The sequence below is a fragment of the Rhipicephalus microplus genome, chromosome 5 (genome assembly GCF_043290135.1).
Source record: "Rhipicephalus microplus isolate Deutch F79 chromosome 5, USDA_Rmic, whole genome shotgun sequence".
NCBI lineage: Eukaryota > Metazoa > Arthropoda > Arachnida > Ixodida > Ixodidae > Rhipicephalus > Rhipicephalus microplus.
Window position 1 is genome coordinate 171,639,353 of NC_134704.1, and position 10,128 is coordinate 171,649,480.

Consider the following 10,128-nt stretch of genomic DNA (forward strand, 5'->3'; position numbering starts at 1 on the left):
GTCTTTATCCATAGAATAATACAAAGGGCTGTGCCGGGACTAGGGCATCAGTCCTAAATCGACGTAAGTTTGTATAAAAAAGTTTTTATTGTATGAATCTTAATACCGCTCTGCTTTTGTGCAACGTGAGGGGTGGCACACTGGGCAAATCTGAAAAAATTTGCTTTCTTTTCATAAAGCGCAACTTGTGCAAAACAATTGTCTTCTTTCAATAAAAAAAAATCTTTGGTAGATCTCCTCACATTTCTGAATAACTTTGAATTATTCATGCAAATCATAATAAACAACAAAGTATACACGCACAATAAAACTACAGGAGATCAGCAAATAACACCACCAAAAGTCGACTTACAACATCAGTTCTTCAGCGCAACTGCTGCACAAACTTCATTATCATGTTGTCCACAGTGGTCCTTGATTTGCGGCCATTAGAAAATTTACTGCCCCTTTCCGGGTTTACGTTGAACATCTCCCTAGAAGGCATGTAAATAAGTTAGCCGGTGATTTAGTTTGGTTTCTTGTAACATCAGTTCATACAGTATAAAGTCACTATCGTATTTCTTTCTGATTTGTAGCATCTCAAAGATGCTTTACTTTTTTTAATTTTGAAGTGCTCATAATTTGCGATTTATAAAGATTATTAGGCGATATTTAAAGTGTACGGTGCCACCTGCCAAGGCCATAAGCTCCATGCATGGGCACGAAATTGAAACCAGTTGCATGTAACTGCATCTCAGATGCTAGGTGCCGAGTTTTTCTTTTCGTTTTGCAATAACTTCCCTACAATGTGTGCACTATTCAGGTAACGAGGGAAGTGAGACAATGCCGAGAAGAATGTAACTGATTTTATTACCATATTATAGTCGAAAGATGTGGTGGGACTGCATGAAGAAAGAAGCTTAGCAAGAACTAGGCTTCTTTGTCTAAGCTTTCTTTTCTTGTGTATCATACCACTTCGCAGTTAAACTGTAATGAACATTTACCAGCTTGCTCAATTTGCCATGCTGCTTAGTAGTAGACAGCGGTAGTTGTCTATAGAAAAACATGATAGAGACGCCTGGCAATAAAGTATGATGAGGTTGAGTACAGTTACCTCAAAGTAAATAAAATTGTTAAACAGAACTAAAGATTAAATGGAACAACTGCATGTAAAATGATTGGTTTGGAACTCAGCCTTCAACCTTGTTGATCTCAGTAAATGTAACTGCTACTCGATATAACATTTTTTTCTAGTTCCTTCAGGTTCTGTTTAACAAAGGCCTACTTTATTCTTGTCCTAATAAAGTTCGTTGCTGACATTAACACTTTTATTGATATAGTTCAAAATACAGGTATACAATAAAGTATTACTTGACTACCCACAAAGGCAAAGAAGTCCCCGCAAAACTGAGCCTTACAGAGAAAAGCAACAATTCAGCATTTTTCTTTGCACCACAAAACATTTCAAGCAGTGCCTAGCACAGGGATTATATTCATTATGAACTAAAATTATTTAAATGTTTAAATGCGATCAACAGCACTTCTTCAAGTGGCAGCTAACCAAAATTTGTAGTCATGCAATGTCCATAAAAATTTCTTTGGCCTTAATGTCTGTTGCATTTATTTCATTCCGTTTTACAAAAAAGTGAGCTTCTGAAAAAATTCCGTTTCATTTGTTGTTTTGTATAAATGACTTTAGGCAGCACAAAAAAAACAGGAATGAGGGCAATAAAGCAACACAACCAACAGGATTAGCACTAAACTGCCAACTGAATCGTCACTGAAAATTGATCCCTTATGTCTACGTCAGAACAATGCCTTGTCACAAAAAATTTCCAACATTATTCAAAGATGGAAGGCATAGGTATTGTTGTACTACCAGGTGGTTTTGAACGAAACATCTATTTTAATCACCTGGTACTGACAGATTTATCTTCAGCTTTAGCAAGGTATTAGGCTTGCAAGATTCCTTATCAGTTTTCACAATTTCAAGGGTTACATGTCCCAAATTCTCAATATGTTTGTGAGAGACACTTTAGTGTAGGGCTGCAGAAATTTGAACCACCTGAGGTCCTTTAGTAGGCCCCTAAATCTAAGCAAATGAGCCTCCTGCATTATCGCCTCCATCTAAAATACAGCTTCCATGGCTGGGATTGGATCGCACGACCTGTGGGTCAGCAGTATAGCACCATAACCACTAGACCACTGTGGTGGATCAAGACAACGAGATTGCATCATCAGCACATCTCACCTCTGAAGAAATTCCAGTGTTGTCGTGACAGGGTCAGTATAAGCTAAGTTAAAAATGTAGTAGCTCAGAAGTAAAAGACAGGTAGCCTCTGAAAATTCCACAGCCTTGGTGAAAAGAAGCTGCTGTTCGGCTGTTCGCAGGCCACAAAGGATTCCTACTTGAAAATGCTTCCTGTGAAAAGATGCCAAACAAGCCAAAAGGTTGAAATCACTTCATCAATAATATAATCAAGGCCTGCAGTCTGAAACGTATAGCTGCATTATCAAAAAGGTTCCTACTACATTTACTGCATCCAAAGCACCTGATCACAACATATGAATTGGGTTTCAAACCAAGTGCAATTTTATCGTATGGCTGAATAGAACTTGTGTCACTGCAGATGGCTTACAGTTCCCAACAGATAACTGAATGTTTGCACAGTATACTAACATGATAGAGGCCCCTGACAATAAAATAAGATGATATTGACTACAGTTACCTCTCAGTAAACAGAAATTAAAACACTGGACGAAAAGGTCTTCCCACTCAACCATATAACTCCCAAATTACCTTCCAAAAATTGTACGAAAATCGTTATTACTTTACAATATACATCAATATGTTTATGCAATTCTGATTTTCAGATTATTATCATGCTGATTTCTGGAATTCGCACAAATGTTTAAAAAAGAAAAACTGCTGTTGGGGGCGGCTTTCACTCAATGAATGACTTGGTATTGGGTCACAGCATGCTGAAACCTGAAGCACTTTCCTTATGCAATACATGGTAACACACTGGAAAGTGCTAAGATATATATTGCGCAAGTGGTCGGTTATCAGCGTTCACGCAATGCCACACATGTGCACTGTTCACGACATCACCGTCACTGCTGCTCTTGTCGTCATCAGAAGCAATATGCCGGGTAAACGCAATGTCCGAGTCAATGTCCGAGCTTGACACATGGCATGCAATTCAAAATAAATTATCAAATTTAGCGAAACATTGCTCTCTCTTCTCAGCAAATGATGGAGCAAGCTCAAAAAGCACCCGTGGAAGGCCTTCTACCAGACATTGGGTGATTTGAACATGGCGCGCTTGGTCATTACAGGGATCGCCGCGGGAGGCAGTGACTTGTCCACGTGTGCACACGCGATCCCACTGAAAAAGCTGCCGTTAAAAAAAAGTTCTTAATCTCACGACGCGTGAGTGGCGTATTTTTATTGACCACGCCACCCCCCCCCCCCCTGCTTAGCTTTCAGCGCTTTTGTCAGAACGAGAGAAGAGAGAATGCAATTTCAGAGTGCGTCAAATTTTTGTTATTCTGCTCGTACAAAAGGACTCTTGAAATTCTTGCGGCATTGAATTCATGAAACAATAAAATCTCTTCATGAATCCATATCGTGGTTAACTTCGAAAAAGTGTTTCAAGGCCCCTTTAGGTGTGACTTAAAGAAGGACCAATTATACTGATGACATCAACTGATTGTTGAGGGTTTTTGGCTCCTAAATTTCAAAAATGCTGCTAAGCAGAATACAGACTCCCTTCCTCAGCAGCAATGAAACTGATTTTTATGAGTCAGAGCTGTAACTGTGCCACCACCATGTTTGAAAAGATGACGAAGGGCTAATACAATGTGCAGCATATTCTCTTGCAATAACGCAGCTAAGCCTAAACCAATATAATTATTGGCAAACAGTGATGAAGTCTTCCTGCAGTCATAGCAGCTGCTGTTTTTTTGGGGGGAGTGCAGCAAGCTTCACAGGAGATTCAATCACTGATGAACAATGAACAGTGCTTAGAGAGCTGATTTAGGTAGGTTCTTGCATGACTTTAGAGCTTTATGTGAAAAGCATCTCTACTTTTCGATAACTTGCATTGAAAGGCTCTACAGTGACAAATGCCCACCACAGATTTAGTTTAGATCGCTGTCATTTGCATAGCTGCATAGAAACAAATTTTGGCAGAGATAGTGTCAAAAGTCGCATCTTTAAATAGGCAGTCAATAGGACATGTGGTTTGCTGCAGATGGGTGCCACACAGTAGTTAAGTGCACACAAATTCAATGCGGTTTGGTAATGCAAATTGCTCCACCTTCTCCTCCTGATGATAACTTGCAGCAGACAATGTGCTACGTTGTCATTTCAACCAATCTTCTCACTTAAGCTAGCCAAGGCGATGCAATGAATGTGCAGGCTGCTTGTGGTTATCACAGCCAAGGTTTTCCACCACCAGAGCACATAAAAGCTGTGCTCACAAGTTGATAAAGATAAAAACAAAGAGTACTTGTTCAATACACAAGACGAAAACATTTCTTAAGTACAGCCAGCAGAAACCCTAACCAAAGGAAAGAAACTCTTGTACATTGTCAGAAAAAGGAGCACATTATAATCTTTTTTGCCATCATAATCATTCCTGCCCTCCTTACTATAAAGGGAGCAGATGTGGTGATAACATGTGAGGCAAATTCAATGCAAGTTAGGCTACATAATTATTCGGACATATATAGAAATGAAATGAAAGCTCATAATTGAACATACCAAGTGCAATGATAGTAGGGGTGTGTGGCAGTTTAGGGAGTTTTTTGCGATGCTGGTTCCTTCCTGGAAAATAAAGAGGAATGCACTTGGCCAATGTTAGGAGCACGTTTCCTCAAAAACACATCTCAACATTTTGGACATTCCACCTGAGCAGATATAAAGGCAAAGTTGCTTATGCCCGTCTTATATATTTGTTCCTGCTGTGAAACTAACGACGTTATGAACAGGTAAATTTACCACAAAATCAGCGCAAATCCCACTATTCGCTGCTACGTCTCATTTCATAAAAGTGAGGTGTAGTCGTGCGCCGATGTAGCTGTGGGCTCATACCCCCCCCCCCCCCTTTTTCAATGAGCCAACAGTACAAAAACGTCAAATCCACCCCTCAGCGCGCTGCGATTTATTGGTTATGACGAACCGGTCACCGCGTCAGGGACAGTCGGCTAAGTTGGGTGGTGTTTTCAAACCAGAGGCATCCTGATTGTTCCAGTTGTTTGTCATTCCACTGAGTGCAGAAGTGCACCCTATCATGACTGGAGACTGGCAGTGCAACCATTGGCTGAGCTCTCTCAAGCGGTGCTCGTTGACGAAAACGCTGTGTGCATCCCACAAGAGCGCGGGAACACTCCCACGTGCACTGCAAAGAACGCGTACCGGAATCCCAGTGACACGCGGTTCGCGTCGCACACGAACACTGTGACACGCAGTAGGCGTTTCAAGAGAAGCGCGTGCACGGACAGAGGGGGATAAAAAGCGGGTCGCATATTTTATATGCAAGGAAGCTGTCACGTAGCGTTAACCGCATCAAACGCTTGACAGTCTCAGCGGCACCATCACAGTCATGATCGAGTTGAACTCTGGCCTTCTCAGAATCAACGAGTTTGTATCCGAGTTCACTCATCCATCAGTTTGGTTGACAGAAGCCCACGGCGAGTATCGAATCCGCCCACCACTTTTGCTTTTGCCGAAGAACAGTGCTCACGCCGCAATGCCAGCGAGCGCATGGTTCATCTACCAGCTTTACTGCACAGACTATGCACACACGCACGCAGAAGTAAAGCAAGCCACGTCGCTACTATAAAGGAGGTATAGAATAGCACACCGCGAGCCCTTGCCGTGCGGTAGCTGCCACTGCACATGCGTCGTAACGCGAGCCGCCGTTCACGTTCGCGGCCCGCGTGCAGAAAATTCGAAATACCACGCGGCGACCGTGGCCCGTGAGGCCTGCGAATTGCTGTGTGTAGCTTCCGTGCATTTGAGTGTGCGGTCGGGGTGAAAGTTTCGTCAGGAAGAGCAAACGCTATTCTGAAACTCATATGACGCCCGCAACTAAAGAAACGCCCGCAGCACCAGCAAACGTTATTTTAAACCTCCCTATGATCTCATACTCCATTTAACCGCGCTCACGACATATCCAATCACAGCCGCGTTGCCGACAAGATGCGAGCACCCCTGGTGACCACTTGTCCTTACATTTATCCGTAATACTTGATGGAACCGAAAGAATCAGCACGAGAGCGTTGAGTGAGCAGCCTTGCTGCCTTCGAGAGTGAAAATTTCCATGCTGCAGGTGGAGCGAAAGAACTTGTGCGAAAGAGGAAATACGCCCACGAACACGCCTGTGGGAGGCGCATGTTGAGTTGGCAAAAATACAGCACGGAAATCACGCTGACGTCGCTGCACTGCTAAAATGCTGAGTGAGTAAAGGCGCTGACGTGCTCGCACGCAGTGTTTCTTTGATATGCACCGCAAATGCCCCACATGTGTTTCAAACGCCGCGCGCATTCGTGTAGCCATTTCTATCAACACGGCTATCACGCGCTCCGCACTGTCATCGTGCCACAGCTACCGCAAGCGAGTTCGGAGCAAACTCAGCTGCGCGAGAAGCTTGGGCCATGCTGCATTGCACCCCAGGCCAGAAAAATCGACGCACACGTTCTGGGACGCGAAGCAGATCCATGGTGATCCTTTCCGTTCCCCGATTGACTAATCACGAAGAAATTCATCAGCTATGCTGTTCAGTATATTCAATAAAGAAAAGAGGGGGGACACGCAGACAGGTGAGCATTAACATCATTTTATGCACCAGTATTCGGTTGTGAACAGATGTGATTGCACAACCGAAGGGAAATAAAGGGTGAGGAGGGATTGTCTATCTTGTTGAGAAACGGGATGGACAAGTTTGAGGGCAAACAAATATCATCGTCGACACCATACTAACCATCGCGCGACCGCACATTGCAATACGTGGATGCTATAGCAAAAACTTACTGAAAAAGAAAACAAAGAGGATGCTAGGTAAAGCAAAAAAGAAAATACATTTTATCCCCGAAAGGTGCCAGCACTTACTCGCTCTGCATGGACAAATACGGAGTCTTTCAAAAAGAAATACAGTGCTGTAGACAAATAGCAAGGACCACTTGCTATTAGCCTACTGGTCCTCAAAGGACTGAACCTTTTCTGAACGTCTCAGTGTGGTTTCATGGTGCACACCAGAATAGCAGCCGTAAGTGCAGACGAGCAGCTTCACACACACACACAAAAAAGGCTCATTACAATCGGAGAATATTTTAGTACAAGGCAGTGGTCGGATCAGAACGGGTTGTCAGGTCGGAGATGACGCCACCCACTATTACACCTTTAATTATCTACCTGAAAGCATCACTCACAGATACTCGAGGAAATAAGAGACAGCACTTGGGAGACGAAAAAAAAAACGCACAGGGCGTTTTACACCAGAAATTTACACAACGGGGTGTCATGAAACCCATTATTGATACAAACAAACAAACAAACAATCAAACAAACGCCTTTTCTTTCATACAAACAAACAAGCAAACAAACACTACCTCCCGTAACAACTGCTCCTTTTTGTTTTTGGTATGCATCACCGCATGACAATTTTTTTTTATTGCAGCGGAGTTGACCTGTGTTGGCCTTTCTCCACAAAATGGCTAAAAAATCTGTTGTGGTTTTCTACGGCATAGCAATGCACGCAGAAATATTTTTTTCTGTGCTCCCACATTCTAAGGCCAAATTTAGCTAGAAACAGGTGGAATTTGGCAGCAGACCACTCAACACATGGGCAAGCTGCTAAGATAGAATTGGCAACCTGAATTAATCCATACCAGAGAGAAAGAAAAGGCACCTATTCGACGCAGCACGTTGTGTTAGTTCATGACCTTTCAATCACTGCAAGGGGTCCTATCACTTTCACCGGGTCAGCAGGGCTCCAGGAAATATTCCGTGACTACGTGCACTGCCAGCGAAGCATACAATTGTAACACGCGAAAATATAGGTCGAGGCATTTAGCCACATGTAACAACGGACAGTATAATAGGTGTGCGCACGAGGGGCTCAAAGTCAGCCCCATACATAGACGTATAATGGGGAAGGAGGGGGAGCACTGCGGCAAACCTCCCTTCTTCCCCGAAAGAGAAGCTGCGCGCACCTATGATATAGCAACACCTACGTTTCTCTCAAGAAACACGTGTTAACGTCACTCAACGCATAGCGCCAGCTTGAGCTAATAAACGCTGACCATTCTCAGCACAACACAAATACACAACGATGAGCCCCCGCGACACGTTCAGCTCATGCGTTAACAACCACCAACATGAAAAGTTAAGCGCTCAACGGGTGACAATGTACGCTTTCAAATGGTTGTTGCCCAAAAGATAACTTCCTAGTGCCGCTCTAGTCAGACCAGTAAGCCGTTTGGCAACAGGAACCATATTTCACGCCATTGTACCACGGGCGTTATTCTTTTAATAAAAAATATACGCTTTGCTGATCCATTGCTAACTGATCGGGAGCGCTGCGCCTTGAGCCTTAGTTATATCGCATATACGTTTCCTGTGCCTGTTATGTGGAATATCAATAGCAAAAGCCAAAGGGAAGCACACGTACCTGCGGTAAGATTCCCAGCGAGTCCTGTCCTGAAGATCGTCAAACGTCGTCGCATTCTCTTGCTTGAACAATATGTCGACGAAAACCAACACACCCGTGCAACACTCGAACGGATTGGACCGTGCGCCGAGGGGAGTCCGCACTACACGACCGAGACTACAGTGGCTAGAATGGAAAAGTGTGACGAGCGGCAAGCGGCGCCTACGGAGCGCACTGAAGCGTCCGAGGAGGAGCCGCGTGGGGGAGCGCCCAATCGTTTAAACGTCGTTTGCACGTTTTCGACAGTTTCGTCGGGCGCGTTCATCCTCGTTTTTTTTTAACTGCGGTGGCACTCTGACACCAGTGCTTCTGTATGCACTCTGATGGCGCGAAAACAAAGTCATTGCTTCGTCCCCCGGGTTCACTACAGGCTATTAGCTGAAAAGAAGCATGCGTTGTTCGGCGTTCTAAAGGACGAAGCTCTGTTAGCGCAGTGGCGTAAAGCGATCCCGCGCGCTGACAAGCTGCTTCAAGATAACTCGGCTGTGTGCGAGCTGCACTTCAGCGAGAGGTACATCTCCCGGCACTTCGAGCACACTTAGATGGGCGAAACTGTCCGCATTGAAAGGTGTACACCCATGGGCGTGCTCGCCGTTCAGGGGAGGGGGGGGGCGAATGTTTATTGCAAGGTGTCTCCTTTATATTAAATCAGTGTATGAGACAGATTTTACGCCACCCATCTAGATAGAACAGATTTAGCACCCCCGTCCCAGGTGGCCAGCCCCCTTTGCCTCCCTCGTGTGGACGCCTATGGGTAGGACTTTCGGAGAAGCTCTTCGCATTTGAAGACGCCTTTGAAATCACTTTTTCAAAGTGCTTTAGCTACAACGAGCTTCACAGTGACAGCTTGGAAGAGCTTGTTTCTTGCTTGAAAAAAAAAAAGTCACACTGGGCTGCACACAACATGGTCGGAGCTTCACCAATCAAGTAAACAAGCTTTTCTGCTCACCCATTTGCGTTTTTACACAAAGGTACTCCACATCTTCCCGTGAAAAGAGGAAGTGCCTGGAGCTCCGGCACATAACCTAGGCTTTGCAGTCCAATGTTCTGTGGGGCGCTTGTGCACTAATAATCTTTTTTTGGGGGGATTAAAAAAGGACGTGCAACAAAGTAAGACGAATGCATTGTTGTAAACAGATATTGAGTCACTACTCGGAAATGTGTTCTATCACCTGTGTGCAGAAAGTAAAGGATTTCATTCAGACACGTCTCGTGGTTCTCGCCTCATGATTATGACGCTTCGATTGATGAGGCTTCATTTACAGGTTTCAGATTTTGGTGCACGTTAAAAAAAACCCAGTTGATCGGAATTTCCGGAGCCCTCCACTACGGCGTCTCTCATAATTATATGGTGGTTTTGGGACGTTAAACCCCACATATCAATCAATCATAAATCAATTATTCACAGATTAGTGCTTGAGAAAATGGTGGT

The 10,128-nt window shown here is 44.1% G+C and overlaps 1 long non-coding RNA gene across 1 annotated transcript; it reads right to left on the bottom strand.

The window, feature by feature from the left end:
- Positions 1 to 354: 354 nt before the first annotated feature.
- LOC119173318 (uncharacterized) lies at positions 355 to 8,808 on the bottom strand. The gene is made up of 4 exons (XR_012895235.1): positions 8,658 to 8,808; positions 4,748 to 4,810; positions 2,231 to 2,401; positions 355 to 473 (listed from the first exon to the last, which is right to left on the bottom strand). It is a non-coding gene; the product is annotated as an uncharacterized LOC119173318 (long non-coding RNA).
- Between the last annotated feature and the right edge of the window lie 1,320 nt (positions 8,809 to 10,128).